The 14142-nt window shown below is 43.7% G+C and overlaps 1 pseudogene; it reads left to right on the plus strand.

The window, feature by feature from the left end:
- On the plus strand, positions 237 to 989 carry Rpl9-ps7 (ribosomal protein L9, pseudogene 7; annotated as a pseudogene).

Below are 14142 nucleotides of genomic sequence, written 5' to 3' on the forward strand. Positions count from 1 at the left end.
AGTAGCATTGAAAGTACTGGGTTTGATCCTTAGCGGTAAAGAAAGTGGGGAGGTGGTAGACAGAAATGTGGTCTAAAGTTATTCAAAACTCTGTTAAATCCAAAAACAGGAAAATATCCTACTTGTCAATATATATCCCAGAGACAGGCAACTAAGTCCCCACTCCTCGCTGTCAAACAAGAGTAAGTTATGAGGGTACTGAAAGGGGGCTCTGGCCCAGAGTCCAAGCTTTGTATTTAAAATGGAATGTTTAGGAAAGACGTTCTCTCTTTGCCCCATCTACTGCGAGGATGAAGACCATTCTCAGCAATCAGACTGTGGACATTCCAGAGAATGTCGACATCACTCTGAAGGGGCGCACAGTCATTGTGAAGGGCCCCAGGGGGACTCTGCGGAGGGACTTCAATCACATCAACGTGGAGCTGAGTCTTCTTGGGAAGAAGAAGAAAAGGCTCCGGGTTGACAAATGGTGGGGTAACAGAAAGGAACTGGTCACCGTCAGGACCATCTGCAGTCATGTTCAGAACATGATCAAGGGTGTCACGCTGGGCTTCCGATACAAGATGCGGTCTGTGTACGCTCACTTCCCCATCAACGTCGTCATCCAGGAGAATGGCTCTTTGGTTGAAATCCGAAATTTCTTGGGTGAAAAATACATCCGCAGGGTTCGGATGAGGACAGGTGTGGCTTGTTTTGTCTCTCAAGCCCAGAAGGATGAGTTAATCCTTGAAGGAAATGACATTGAACTTGTTTCAAATTCAGCTGCCCTGATTCAGCAAGCCACAACAGTTAAAAACAAGGATATCAGGAAGTTTTTGGACGGCATCTATGTGTCTGAGAAGGGAACTGTGCAGCAGGCTGACGAGTGAGGAGGCCTCAGATTTTACATGTGTGTTTGTTTTACAGTTCCTGGCCCCAGAAACGAGATCCTGACCACAAGAACAATTTGGGCTCTTTTGGGAGAATAAGAGACTTATATATTGAAAAAATAAATAAATAAAAAAATAAAATGGAATGTTTAGGCTAAATAAATATTTACCACAAGATGCTTCAGGCATGATGGAGTTTCTCTCTAGTCTCAGGAGTGACGGGAAATGACAGACAGATACCATTGCATGATTGTAGTCCAATGTAAACATCAGCAGAGGTGAAGTCTCTTACGGGTCTTGTGGGAGGCTTCCCTCATCCATGTGAAGAAACTGAGGTGGCTAACTTTATTCTCTCTCTCTCTCTCTCTCTCTCTCTCTCTCTCTCTCTCTCTCTCTCCCCCACCCCTTCTCTCTCCCTCTCTTTCTGTGTCTCTGTATCTCTCTAGATCTTTGTATCTCTGTTTCTCTCTGTCTCCATCCCCACCCCCCCGCAGTGTCAGATGCCTTTATCAATTGCTTTCCACCTCATTTTTAAAGACAGGGTCTATCACTGAACCTAAACTGGCTGATAGTCTAGACTAGATGTCAGGCTAACCCCAGGGATTCTCCTTCATCCATTTCCCCACACAGGTGCTCATCAAAATGTCCAGATTTATACCGGGGCACCAGGATCTGAACTCACGCTCTCATGCTTTTGCAGCAAGAATTTTACCTGATGAGCTATCTGCCCATCCCAGAATATATATATATATATATATATATATAAATTACTTGGCAGTATGGAAAGATACTAATCAGAGTGTTCAATGTGGTTTTGATTGTTGTCTTGATCCTTGTTGCTGGTAATGCCCCACACTTAGTAGAGCATGCTAAGAGCCCTTTCGGTGTGTTTGTGGACTTTCCAGGTCTAAGCTGACGATCTGAGAATGGCTCATCTCAGCACTGGTACCTCAGGTGCAGTGACTCAGCTGAACACTGGTATCACTTAAAGACTTTTTTTCTCACATTTGCCTACTGGGAAAGAATAGCTCAAAGGCTGAGTTCTGGAGCTAATCAGATGCACAGGCAGGGAACCTTATATGTGACATGGGCTTCTCTCAGTGGATTCCAGGAGAGGACAGGACAAGGAAGAGCACATACACACATGAGCAGTCCAAGGGGAGCAGGTGGAAGCCAGTTGGCCTGGCATTCCATTGCTTATAGATGAGTCTCTAAGGACAGGCAGGCTGTGGAATGTGAGATACCTCTGGTATTCGATTAAAAAAAAAAACTCAGTCTGTCATGAAACCATGAAATGCAGGAGATGATAAGGGCTTCAACCAAGAAAACGGAATTGGAGGAGAAAAGGAAACACTATGTCATGGACGTACACCAGCTGCCCTGGAAGTGGGGGATGAGGGAGAAAGCCCCGGATAACGGGGAAACTAGGCAGAAATCTTAGGGGAAATGTTGATTTGAAAGTGGTACATACTTACTTTGAAGATCTGACAGGACAGACCTGAAGTCATAATCAATGGATGTCCAGGAATTCAGGGCTGTTTTTTTTTTTGTTTGTTTGTTTTTGGGTTTTTGTTGTTGTTTTGTTTGTTTTGCTTTGTTTTGTTTGTTTGTTTGTTTTGTTTTTCGAGACAGGGTTTCTCTGTGTAGCCCTGGCTGTCTTGGAACTTACTCTGTAGACCAGGCTGGCCTCGAACTCAGAAATCTGCCTGCCTCTGCCTCCCAAGTGCTGGGTTCAAGGACGTGTGCCACCACCGCCCAGCTTCCCCCCCCCCCACCCCCAGGGCTGTTGCTATAAAGGTTAAAGATGAAGACATATTTCTGAGTTGTTGGAGAGGAGATGGTTAAGGAGATATACATGGCAAAGACTCGGTAAATTCTGAGGCAAAAAACTAGAGTGGCTGAGTCATAATCCATGTTTGTAAGGAGAAGAAAAAGCAGTTTGTGCTTAGAGGCGTGTTCTCAGACTAGAGACCAGGACTTCGGCACAGTAGGTGAAATATAGCAGATATCTGGAATGGTTTATTTAGTAGCTACTCCAATCTCTTTCTGCAACATTTCTCCTTTCTGAAGAACTGAAAACTATATTTCCTGGTCTTTCTTGCAATTATAATTCCCGAGGCCAAATTAGATTGCCCCAATCAGTTGCAGCATGCCAAAAATGGAAGGCAGACTCAGAACCGTGTGTTTATCTTTCTCATGAGTAACTGCAGTGGTGGTACCTTGGTTGTCTCTATGACAACTGTATCAGAGGTCTACATCCTAGTCCTGTATATACAGCCATTGAGAGACATGATCAGATCATAGTAAAGGTGGCATGATTCTGTCATTAGGCAGCTGTGGCTTTCCAGAAGCAGAGTTGTGACTCTACAGCTCCCGAAACTGGCATGGAAGCATTACCTTGGGGTGGCTTTGTCAGGAACCAAAAGCTCAATTGAAACTCTGCATCTTCAGTCTTCCCATCATTTTTGCAAGAAGCCTGATAATAAGGCCCTTTCTATTTAAATTAGTGGGATAAATGTGGTTCATTGTAACTGGTCCCTAAGGACAGGATAGGACCAAAGACAAATAAAATAAAGGATTCTTGTGTAGATCCAAGCACGTCTTATAGCTGAACCTTAGGGGAATTATACATGAGCCAGACTTCAGAGGGCAGCCACAAGCAGGCAAGAGAAGGGGAGAGAGATCAAGTGACCAGGGAATGGATGTTGATGTCCTAGATGGGAGGAGCGAAGTATTAGTTCTTCCCCAAGGACGGTACAAGGTAGACAGAGTAGACTCAGGCTGAAACTAGCATGGTATTGGAACCATTGAAAGGGCATTGATTCCTCAAAACCAAAAGGCCTATGGGTAAAGAATCTCTCAAGTATATAGGAAAACAAGAGACCAATATTAGTTTTGTTTTTTTTTTTTAATTGAGACAAGGAACCAGGTGTGGTGGCACCTATCTCTGTGAGCTCCAGGCCAGCCTGGTCTACAAATCGAGTTCCAGGACAACCAGGGCTACACAGAGAAACTCCGTCTCAAAAAAAAAGAAAAAAAAATCAAAAACAATTTTTTTTTCTTTGAGAGAAGGTCTCACAATGTAGCCCAGATTAACCTTGAACTTCAAACTCATTGTCCTCCTGCCTCAGCCTCCTGAATACTGGAATGGCAGTGGGCATGAGGGAATAAAGGTAGAAAGAGGGAGAGAGGCTGACCAAGGCCATGTGGAGAGAGGGGGAAAGGGAGGGAGAGAAGGAAGGCTAGATATGAGAGTAAAAAAGGTGAGAAAAGGGTCAAGCAGCCCCTTTTATAGTGGGCTGGCTACCTTGATGTTGCTAGGTAACTGTGGGGAGGAGCATACCTGGCTATAGTCAGGTAACTGTGAGGGTGGAGTCTAGCCAGAATGCCAGGAGCTTGGGACATTGTCTACGTGACTTATAGCCACAGAATTATGGAGTTGGGGGCTCTGTGGTGTTAGGCACCTCTCTCTGGGAACGTGGCTCACTGTTCTGTTCCTTGTAGAGTATTCTACTGGGTTGCCAGAGCAAGCCTCATTCAACCAAAGTAGGCTGCCTTTCACGGCCCCACAGCTGGACCCTTAAAATATCAGCCTGACTGATAGCTACCTATTTTCTTAAACTTGGTATCTTAAAGCTTGCAAGGTCAATACTGTGAACAATACTATGTATGAACCCTTGTTTACTGGACCCCCACCCAGAGAGAGAAACAGAGAGGAGGGGGAGGGGGAGAAGAGGGAAAATTGAAAAAAAAATTAAAATGTCCTGGCTTCAAACCAGAGTTCTTGTGTTAGAGTCCTCCATGACAGTTTCACCCTGAAATGAAACATAGTTGCAGTGTGGCCAATATGAACTCTTGGAGTCCATATTGAAAATGCTACCACAGAGCTACATAATATGTGGTCATTTTTCTTATAATGAAGTTTCACCTTCACCCAAGAAGCACTCTGCTGCGGTGAGTAAAAAGCTGCCCCACCCCTGGAGGAGCATGACCAAAATCCAATGCCAAGAACAAGTTGGTATGGGATTTGGACAAATTCTTTCACTCCTCAATGTTATAACTTCCCCATCCACACAACAGCCTTGGCCAAAGGATTTGGTAAAGTTCTGTGTGACTGTGACCTGGAACATCTCTGTAACCCTCCAGCTGCAACGCCACAAATTTTAAAAGTCTGTTAGCTGCAAAAGGCTTTGTGTGCACAGACAGGGCACAAGTGTGGCTGCCCAGCAGGTGATACCACAAACCACAGAAACCCACAATCTGATACCATAGCTTTCTCTTTCCTGGGTTAGCCAGACCAACCTCTCCCCCCAGTAGCCCTGGGCTCAAAGGACTGCAGACTGCAAATGAAGAACCCTGACTTGGGCTGTGCAGCTTGTGACACAAAGGACATTTTTTCATTAAATTTTCATTAAACTCTCATCCAAAGTCATTTTCCTACATATTAATGCATGTTTTTATTTTATTACTACGTCCAAATCAAACTTCAAGAACCTTTTATGTGCAAGTCTTTGCGTAGCTTCAAAGGAAGGCTTGGCACTTTCATCTCTTTTCAGGGAACAAATGCCCCTACAAATGAGCAAGAGGACATTGAACACCTTTCCTTTGTAAGGAACTTGTTCATGTCCTTCAACATCATTTGAAAAGTATGGTACAGGCCTCCTAATGTTCTCTGCAAAGCCAGGAGGCAATGCCACTTCTTTGGGCTCCCACTCACTCATTAGAAAGAAATTGCCTTCCAGTCTTTAGTTTCTTGTGTTATGATCCTGGGACCCAACTGTGGCTACCTCCAACCTCCGTTCTGCCCAGCTGTGGCTACTACTGCCAACCTCCGTTCTGCTCAGCTCTGGATTACAAATCCTCTGAGGGAAAAGCATGTGCTCTTTGCCCCTGGATCCTACCCACATCTGACACTGCACCTATACCCACTTGGACACTCTTGCACAGCAGCTGATGAAGGCTGGCTTCCTGGTGCCTAGAAATTATGGTGGGATTCCAGCCATGGAGTGCACTTTGAGCTCCCTCAGGCACCTACCATGACTTCTGGCTTCCACCTCCTCAGGCTGGGACTACATCTGTGCATGCCTCCACACCCAGCTTTTTAACTTGGGTTCTAAGGCTTGGACTCAGACACCCATGTTTAGGAGGTAAGTGCTTTAGAGATTAAGCCATCTTCCCAAACCGTAACATCCCACTGCACCGCACCCACCCCACCACCATCCTCTATCTATTTCTGCCATAGAAAGCCCTGTGCATCCCCCTGGGGATTGTGTTTCTTACAATCTTTGGAACATGCATCTCCTACTCGTCTGCCCAGTCTTAGCCCCTGGTACCCCAGTAGTCTTACTCTTGTCCACACTCTGTACCTCTTGTCTTTTCCTCCAGAGGCTTCTTTGATTCTCTTTCCTCTCTTCTGTTCTGCTTTTATTTGTGTTTTTCCTCTAACCCACTGTGGGTTTTCTACCTGTGGATCTCCACTCATTTCTGTGAGCTTGGTTATTCTGCTATTTCTATTCAGTGAAAGTTCACATATCCTTTTCTATGAGCACACACACACACACACACACACACACTCATACACAGACACATGCACATGTACACAGTAACACACATGAATGTACACACAAATACAGACAGGCACACACAAACTCCACACACACAAAAACACTCACAGACATACGTGCACACATATACAAACACAGTCACACACACAAACACATGCATACACAAGAACACTGTCACATATTAACACACATACATGCACATACTCATAAACAGGCACACACACCTACACAAACACTCTCTCACACACACACCTACACAAACACTCACACATACCTACACAAACACTCTCATACACACACACACACACACATGCATGCACACACTCACAAACAGGCAGGCGTGCATGCACACACACACACACCTACACACTCTCTCACACACACACCTAACACAAACACACTCTAACACACACACACACACACATGCATGCACACACACTCACAAACAGGCAGGCACACACACCTATACAAACACTTTCTCACACACACACCTACACAAACACTCACACACACCTACACAAACACTCTCATACACACAAACACACACACACACACGCATGCACACACCACTTTCCTCCCTCCTTGCCGGCTTTCTTGGGCTCTGGAGTCCAAGGCATTTGGTGCTTAGCTCCAAACTGTCTCTGTCCCTACTTCTTCCATCTTCATCAGCAACTGAGATAGTCTTAACTCCTGATAGACTAAAACCTCGTGCCCTTTTGAGTTTTTAAACTAACTTTACTAGGGGTTGATACAATACACCACACAAGCGTAAGGGCCTGAGTTCAGATCCCCACCACCCATACAGATTCAAGCAAGGTACTGCAGTGTGCCTATAATCCCAGCAGTAGGTGGCAGAGAGAGGAGGATCCCAGAGGCTCCCTGACCAGCCAGTCTAGCCAAGCAATGAGCTCCAGGTTCAGTGAGAGACCCTGCCTCAGAAACAGAACAAAACAAAACAAAGCAAAAAACTCAACGTTATTAAGATACAAGCTAAGCGACATAGCTTTTCCTGGGGAGATGGTGAAAAAAAAAAAGTCTATTCATTTTGGATAGCGAAGGCATCAATGAACTAAAGAAAAGTTTCTGTCTACGTTCAGTTTTCTAAACCAATAAGCTTAGTGGGATTGCTTACAGGAGCATGGGTGAATCAAAAGCAGCTATACCACTGGGAGCTCCCCTGGTTGACTTACGGACAGTCACACCACTGAAGAATCCTATCAGAAGCATGGACATGAAAAGTGGCACCACTGAATAGTCCTTTGAGAAACTTGGGGCAGAGTCACTCGAGGAATCACCCCCTTAGCTGCCTTATCTTAGGAAGGCAAGAGGTAAGCCTGTGAACTCTATGAGGCCCTGCCCCCCACATCTCTCCACAAGAGCATAAAAGTAAGCGTGGCTGATCACAGGGGCTCTGATTCAAGGTGACAATAGTTACATCCAACGCAGAGGAAGCAGCTGGGCACCATCAAGGATCCCCCAGCTCATCCCACTCATGCTGTACTTTGTGTGCTTCGTCACTGTGGCAAAATGCCTGAGAATATCATCTTCAAGGAGAAAAACATTATTTGGATCACAGTTCAGTCCATGGTGAGTTGGCCATTGACTCTGGACCAGTGGCATGACAAGCTTATCATATCATATGGGAACATGGTACTGCTCTTAAAGATGCTCACCACAGCGTAAAAAACATGGGTGTTTTCTATAACACTGGGGACAAGATAGACCCTTCAGCAGCAGACACCTAGCATCCTACTCCTCCATCTAAGCACCTGCTTCCAAAGTTTCCACCATCCCTTATTGAATTAAAACTATGAATATGAAATTATAACACCCCGCATTAACTCTTTGATAAGGTCATAACCCTCATGATTCAGTCACTCCTAAAAACTCCTATCTCCAAGCCCAGTGGGACTAAGCCTTCAACTGGAGCTTTTAGAAGACAGTGAAGATTCAAGCGATGCTATGTTCCATTCGGTGTTCCTCAGCATAGTCACAGACTTGTGATAATCACCCATACAGTCAATTTTAGAACGTTTTCTTTTCTACCACAAAAGCTATATCAATAATCCCCTAATCCTCTCATGCCCAGTTCCTATATTAATTTGCTTCTTCCTCTACGGATTTTTCTATTCTAGGCATTTCATGTAAATAAAATTCCCCCAGTGTGTGATCTTGGAAGGGTTTTCTCACTCGGCATAATGTTTTCGATTTTCACCTATGCTGTGGCATGTTGCAGTACCTCATTTGCATAAACAGATCACATTTTTTCATTCATCAGATGGTAGATTTACATTGTTTCCATTTGGTACATTATGAATGGTGCTTCTGTGAACATCTACATACAAGATTAGGCAAATGCATGTTTTCAGTTCTCTTTGCTATAGATAGAAGTAGAACCCTAATTCCATGCCTACTTTTTGAGGAACTGTCAAATTACTTTCCAAAGATCATTTCCTATCCTCCCAGAATTGAATGAGGGTTCCAGCTGGGGCACATCTTTTACCAGGTTCTCTATGGTCTTTGTTGCAATCTACTCAATTTAGAAAGTGTGAACCACTTTGTTATCTTTGTTGCAGTCTAGTCAACTTTATCATCTTTGTTGCAACCTAGTCAATTTAGTAAATTCCTATTGTGCATTTCAGGGATAGCTAATGATGGCTAATGATGCCCTAGTGGAGGTCCTCGAGGATGAGCAATCTCTCCAGCTCTACTTCTGAGTTGCAAACGTTCTTCATGCACTATCAATTCAAATTTCTCATTAGATATAGAACTTGCAAACAATTCTCTCCTATTGTGTGGGTTGACGCTTCCACTTCAAGGTTTTTTTTTTTTTTTTTTTTTTTTTAGAATTCATTTTTATCTATGTGTATGAGTGTTTTTGCTTGCATGTATGTGCGTACACCACATATATGTAGTGCCTTCAGAGTCTAGAAAATGATGTCATATCCCCAAAACCTGGATTTACAGATGGTTTCAAGCCTCCACATGGGTCCTGGGAACTGAACCCAAGCCCTCTGCAAAAGCTGCATGTGTTCTTAACTTCTGATGAACCATCCCTCCAGCCCATCTTCTACTTTCTTAATGTTATTCTCTGAAACACAATGGTTTTATATTTTGATGAAATTTAATTGCTTTTATCACTTGTTCTTTTGATACCACATGCATCTAAGACATCTCTGCCTAACCTAGGTCAAGAATATGACTTCTGTGCCTTTGTGTAAGAAATTTGGAATTTAATTGTTAAGACTATGATCATGATCAATTTAGAGATATTTATATATATATCATAAAGAAATATTATTTTTTAGCTTTTAAATAATATTTTATTCACATTTTAATAATCTTTACTTATGTATATATGGATTACAGTGTAATATTTAACATATATAGTAATATAATGATTTAATAGATAGACAATACATTGCCTCAAACATTATTTACTTGTATTATGAATGTCCAAAGTCTTCTCTTCCAGCTTTTTTGAAATAATAAACTATTGTTGATTAAAGTCATCCCACTATGCCATCAAACACCAGAACCTATTCCTTCTCCCTGACGCTAAGTTTATGTGCGTCCATTAACGAGCTTCTAGTCCCCTTCTCCCGCTCTTCCTCCCCTCTGGCAGCCACCATTCTCTCTGCACATTGTCTGAGGTCAACTTTTAACTTCTATATATGAGAACATGGTGTGTTTGCCTAAGTAATTCTATTTAATGACATAATGTTTTCAAAACTCATCAATGTTACTACAAATGTCAGACTCTCATTCTTTTTCATGCTATGTATATATCACATTTTTATGCATTTAACCCATTTATTCATTTTTTTATTCACTCATTTATCCTTCTTTACACTTGGATATACAATTGTCCTACTACCATGGGTTCAAAATAGGAGTCTTTTGTTTGAGACAGGCTTCTCTGTGTATTCCTGGCTGTCCTGGAACTCACTTTGTAGACCAGGCTGGCCTGGAACTCAGAGATCTGCCTGCCTCTGCCTCCCAAGTGCTGGGATTAAAGGCATATGCCACCATGCCTGGCTCAAAATAGGAGTCCTTTATTTCTGTGTGGTTGTTGTTTAGTTGGTTCACTGGGTTTTTTGTTTTGTTTGTTTGTTGTTGTTGTTGTTGTTTTTAATTCTAACATATATTTTGGGTTTTCTCTTAAAACGGTAAGTCACACTTTCACCAGTTCCTCATCAAACCTTCTTCATCTCCGCCCTAGGTAACTAGGGTACAGAATGGCTGCACCTATCCTCTTAGGCTCTCTACCTAGCCAGGCCCTGTGGAGAGGAAGTTCTCAGACATGGAGCTACATAGGAGCCCAGTATAGATTTCCAACATTTAAGCCAGGGCAAAGAACTCTCCCTGACTTCTTTAGTCCGCCTCCACATAGTCACACTACAGTTTAAGCTATGAGCTGCAACTCCTTATGGGGTTACAGAACTGAATATGATGGATGCAAACAAAATTAGCAACAGTAAAACGGTTTGGAAGCGCAATGATCCCGAAACTAATTCAAAATCAAATGTATGATGAATCTGACCAAGGACATGCGCTCCTCCATGCTCCCAGCTGCAGTCTTAGTGCAGAATACTCACAACATGCACACTTTGAGTTGAGCATGTTGATATACCATGCAAGGCCAAGGAATGCTGCTGAGACACAGGTCAAAGTTGAGACTATTGTATCTTATGAACTACAGTGTCTTTACTGCACAAACTTTCCTGATCTTATAGAAACATATGGTATAATCAGGAAAAAACAGAGACTGCCATAATATTGTCATTCCTCAGCATATACGTACCTGATTTGCATCACTATGTTAAAGCTATTGTATTAAAAAGTTTCGTCTTTAAAATTGTTGAATTGCTAAAGTGAGTTTCAGTGTGTGTGTGTGTGTGTGTGTGTGTGTGTGTGTGTGTATTTTGGCTTAGGGTTAGGAAGAAATTTTCAACAACTTTTGAAATTATCCTAACACACATCTTCCCTTTTATACTATATATTTATTTTAAGTAGCAATCTTGATGTTGACAGTTACATAATCAAAATATCATTTGACTCTGAAAACTATTGAAGATGCTCTCGTCCCTGAAGTATCAATTGACAACAAAGGTTTAATACCTTATGTAAAAAATAAAAGGCAAAGCTAGGCATGATGGCACACAATTTTAATCCCAGCACTTTGGAGACAGAGAGGCGGGGGGATGCTGGCCAGTCTAAAGTATAAGTTCTAAGCCAGCCAGGGCTATTACATAGTAAGACCCGTCTGCAAAACAAACACAAAAACCAGATGACAAGCACATATACCTCACTCGTGTGCAAATCTGACTTCATCTTTAGTAAATGGTAAAAAATAAATAGAAACTATCTTAAAATACTTCACTGTTCTGTTTGTATGCCTGTTTTCTAGGCACACATACTCAGATCACAAGCAATCTCTTGGGAGAAAGGGAGTCATGAGTGGAAGAAGTTTACAACTCCCTGATTCCCCCGGAGCAAAACAAAGGCTCCCCTTATCCTCTCCCCTGGGCTCCTCCTCTTCTGTGTAACACTTGCACAGTTCGAGCCCACCTCCCAACAACACTGAGTTATTAAACATCTCTGGAACATATAGCACTTTGAGTGGCAGGTCACAGAAACACTAACACAGTTGGAGGAGATTAAAAAGAAGAAAGAAAGAAAGAAAGAAAGAAAGAAAGAAAGAAAGAAAGAAAGAAAGAAAGAAAGAAAGAAAGAAAAAAAAACCTCCCCTAGTTTTCTGCCTGTTATGTACAGACTCCCTTTGGAAACTTAAAATCCAAGTAAACTTGAAGTTTTCAGCCAAATAAATATTTCAAGGGAAGGGAACATCTCAAGGGTAGGGAAAGGTTTGGTCCCCAAGCCATGCTCCCAGCATGACAACTGCTTGTGCCTGAATCCACCAGACTAAGGACCATGTCTCTTTTTGTCACAGGTTTTAGGGCATCTGTGGTTTGGTCTGCAGCTTAAACAGTAAGACCGCCCCAATTCCTGAAGGTTAATTTAGAAGAGTATCTGACTGCAGCCCCTCCAGACCACAATGACCAGGTTTTTAAAAAAGTTTCAATTGAAGAAACAAAGTTTGATCTCTTCCATGTTGAGCTCTGAGAACAATAGCAGCTTTCTGTGGTAGCGTGACTTCAAAAGGCTGCTGAGGGACTGCTCAGAAAAATGCCTTGTTGTAATGACTGAAGCAATGCAATGCGCAGGCATCCTTCTGAGGCCCGGTGCCCATTAGCACAGGGAAATCCATCCCCTTTCCCTCCCAGATCCTTTACTAACCAAGCCCATTCAGGCAACTAGAAGGTCGAGCCTTGAAGAGACCAGGCCAGGCCCAGTTGCGAAAACTAGAATGCTATAAAAACCCAATGAGATAAGAATGTGTTGAGATGACCCATATAGTACATATTTTTGTTTTTTTAAATTGGAAAGATGGAAAGAGACAGAACATAAAGTTAGGTGGGTAGGGAAGTGGAGATCAGGAAAGAATTGGGGGAGGAGGAAGACATAATCAAAATATATTTTATGAAAATGTTTGCCAATAAAGAGGAAATCAAAAACGGGGGGGGGCGCGGGGGGATTATGTTGAAAGTAGCATAAAATAAAAGCCCTGGGAAAGTATCAGGTCAGGCCTGATACAGCCACACCCCAGGGTTGTAGGTGAGACAACAGGAGAGCAAGCCCACCCCTTTGCGTGAGTACCGGTGTAGGTTCATCTCCTGCCTCTGCTCGCCCGCAGTGTGCACCGGGATGACTCCTGCTGCCCTCCCGCCTGCGAAGGAGCTGCAAACTTCTCAGTCTCGGAACCCTGCAGCTCCGGGAGCAGTTTGGATTACTCCTCGGCCCCGCCAGCCGCCCGCCTGGAGAGACTAGTATTCAAGCTCCCCGCCCCCCGCCGCGGTGAAAGTTTGCTCCTACTTCGCCGCTCCCCCACCTCCTCCCCTAGGCGTCAAGACCGCGGAGGAGTTCCCGGGTCCGCGCTGCACAAATACACTCATCAACAAAGGAAAGCCCATTAAATCTTCCCTCCTGTGAACTCGCCCCCGCGGATACCTCTTTGAACTGACCCCCGCCCCGCAGCCCCGGAGCCGTTTGGGGCGCGCTAGCCCTCCCGGGCTCGCTCCCTCCCTCCTGGCTGCGCACTTTTGCTGCCCGCTCGGTCTTTGAAGTCTCTTTACATTACGGCACAGCAGCCACGAGCTCTTACCCCGCGCGGGGGCTTTGTGTAACGGAACTGACATTTGGCCTTGATACCTGTATCTCTTGGTGATTGCAACAAATTTCTGAAATAAATATTGTGCTTTGATCTCCCTGCACTGCATTTTTAATGGACGCTCCAAACATTACTTCATTAGGAAGAATTTTTTCTTTCTTTCTGGAGCTCCGGGAAGGGGAGGGGGGGTGTAAAGCGCAGTTCTTCGAAGTCTCGCTCCAAAGTCTTGGTTGGGCCTGAGAGGGCTGGAACTGTTGCAACAAATTCGGTGGTGAAAGCGACTATGGTGAACCATACAGAGTGTACTGTGCCCCTAACACAGTCCTATAGACTTCGCGCTTAGGCACTCTTTTAAGCCTACAGGCATTCTACTGAGGTAGCACATTTTACAGATGGGCAAACAGAGGCATACTTATCAGGATTCTCATGGGGGGGGGGGGGGAGAACCTGGCTTTAAAGTTTGAGCCCTTAACAGCTC

The sequence above is a fragment of the Mus musculus genome, chromosome 2 (assembly GCF_000001635.26).
Source record: "Mus musculus strain C57BL/6J chromosome 2, GRCm38.p6 C57BL/6J".
NCBI classification, from domain to species: Eukaryota; Metazoa; Chordata; class Mammalia; order Rodentia; family Muridae; genus Mus; species Mus musculus.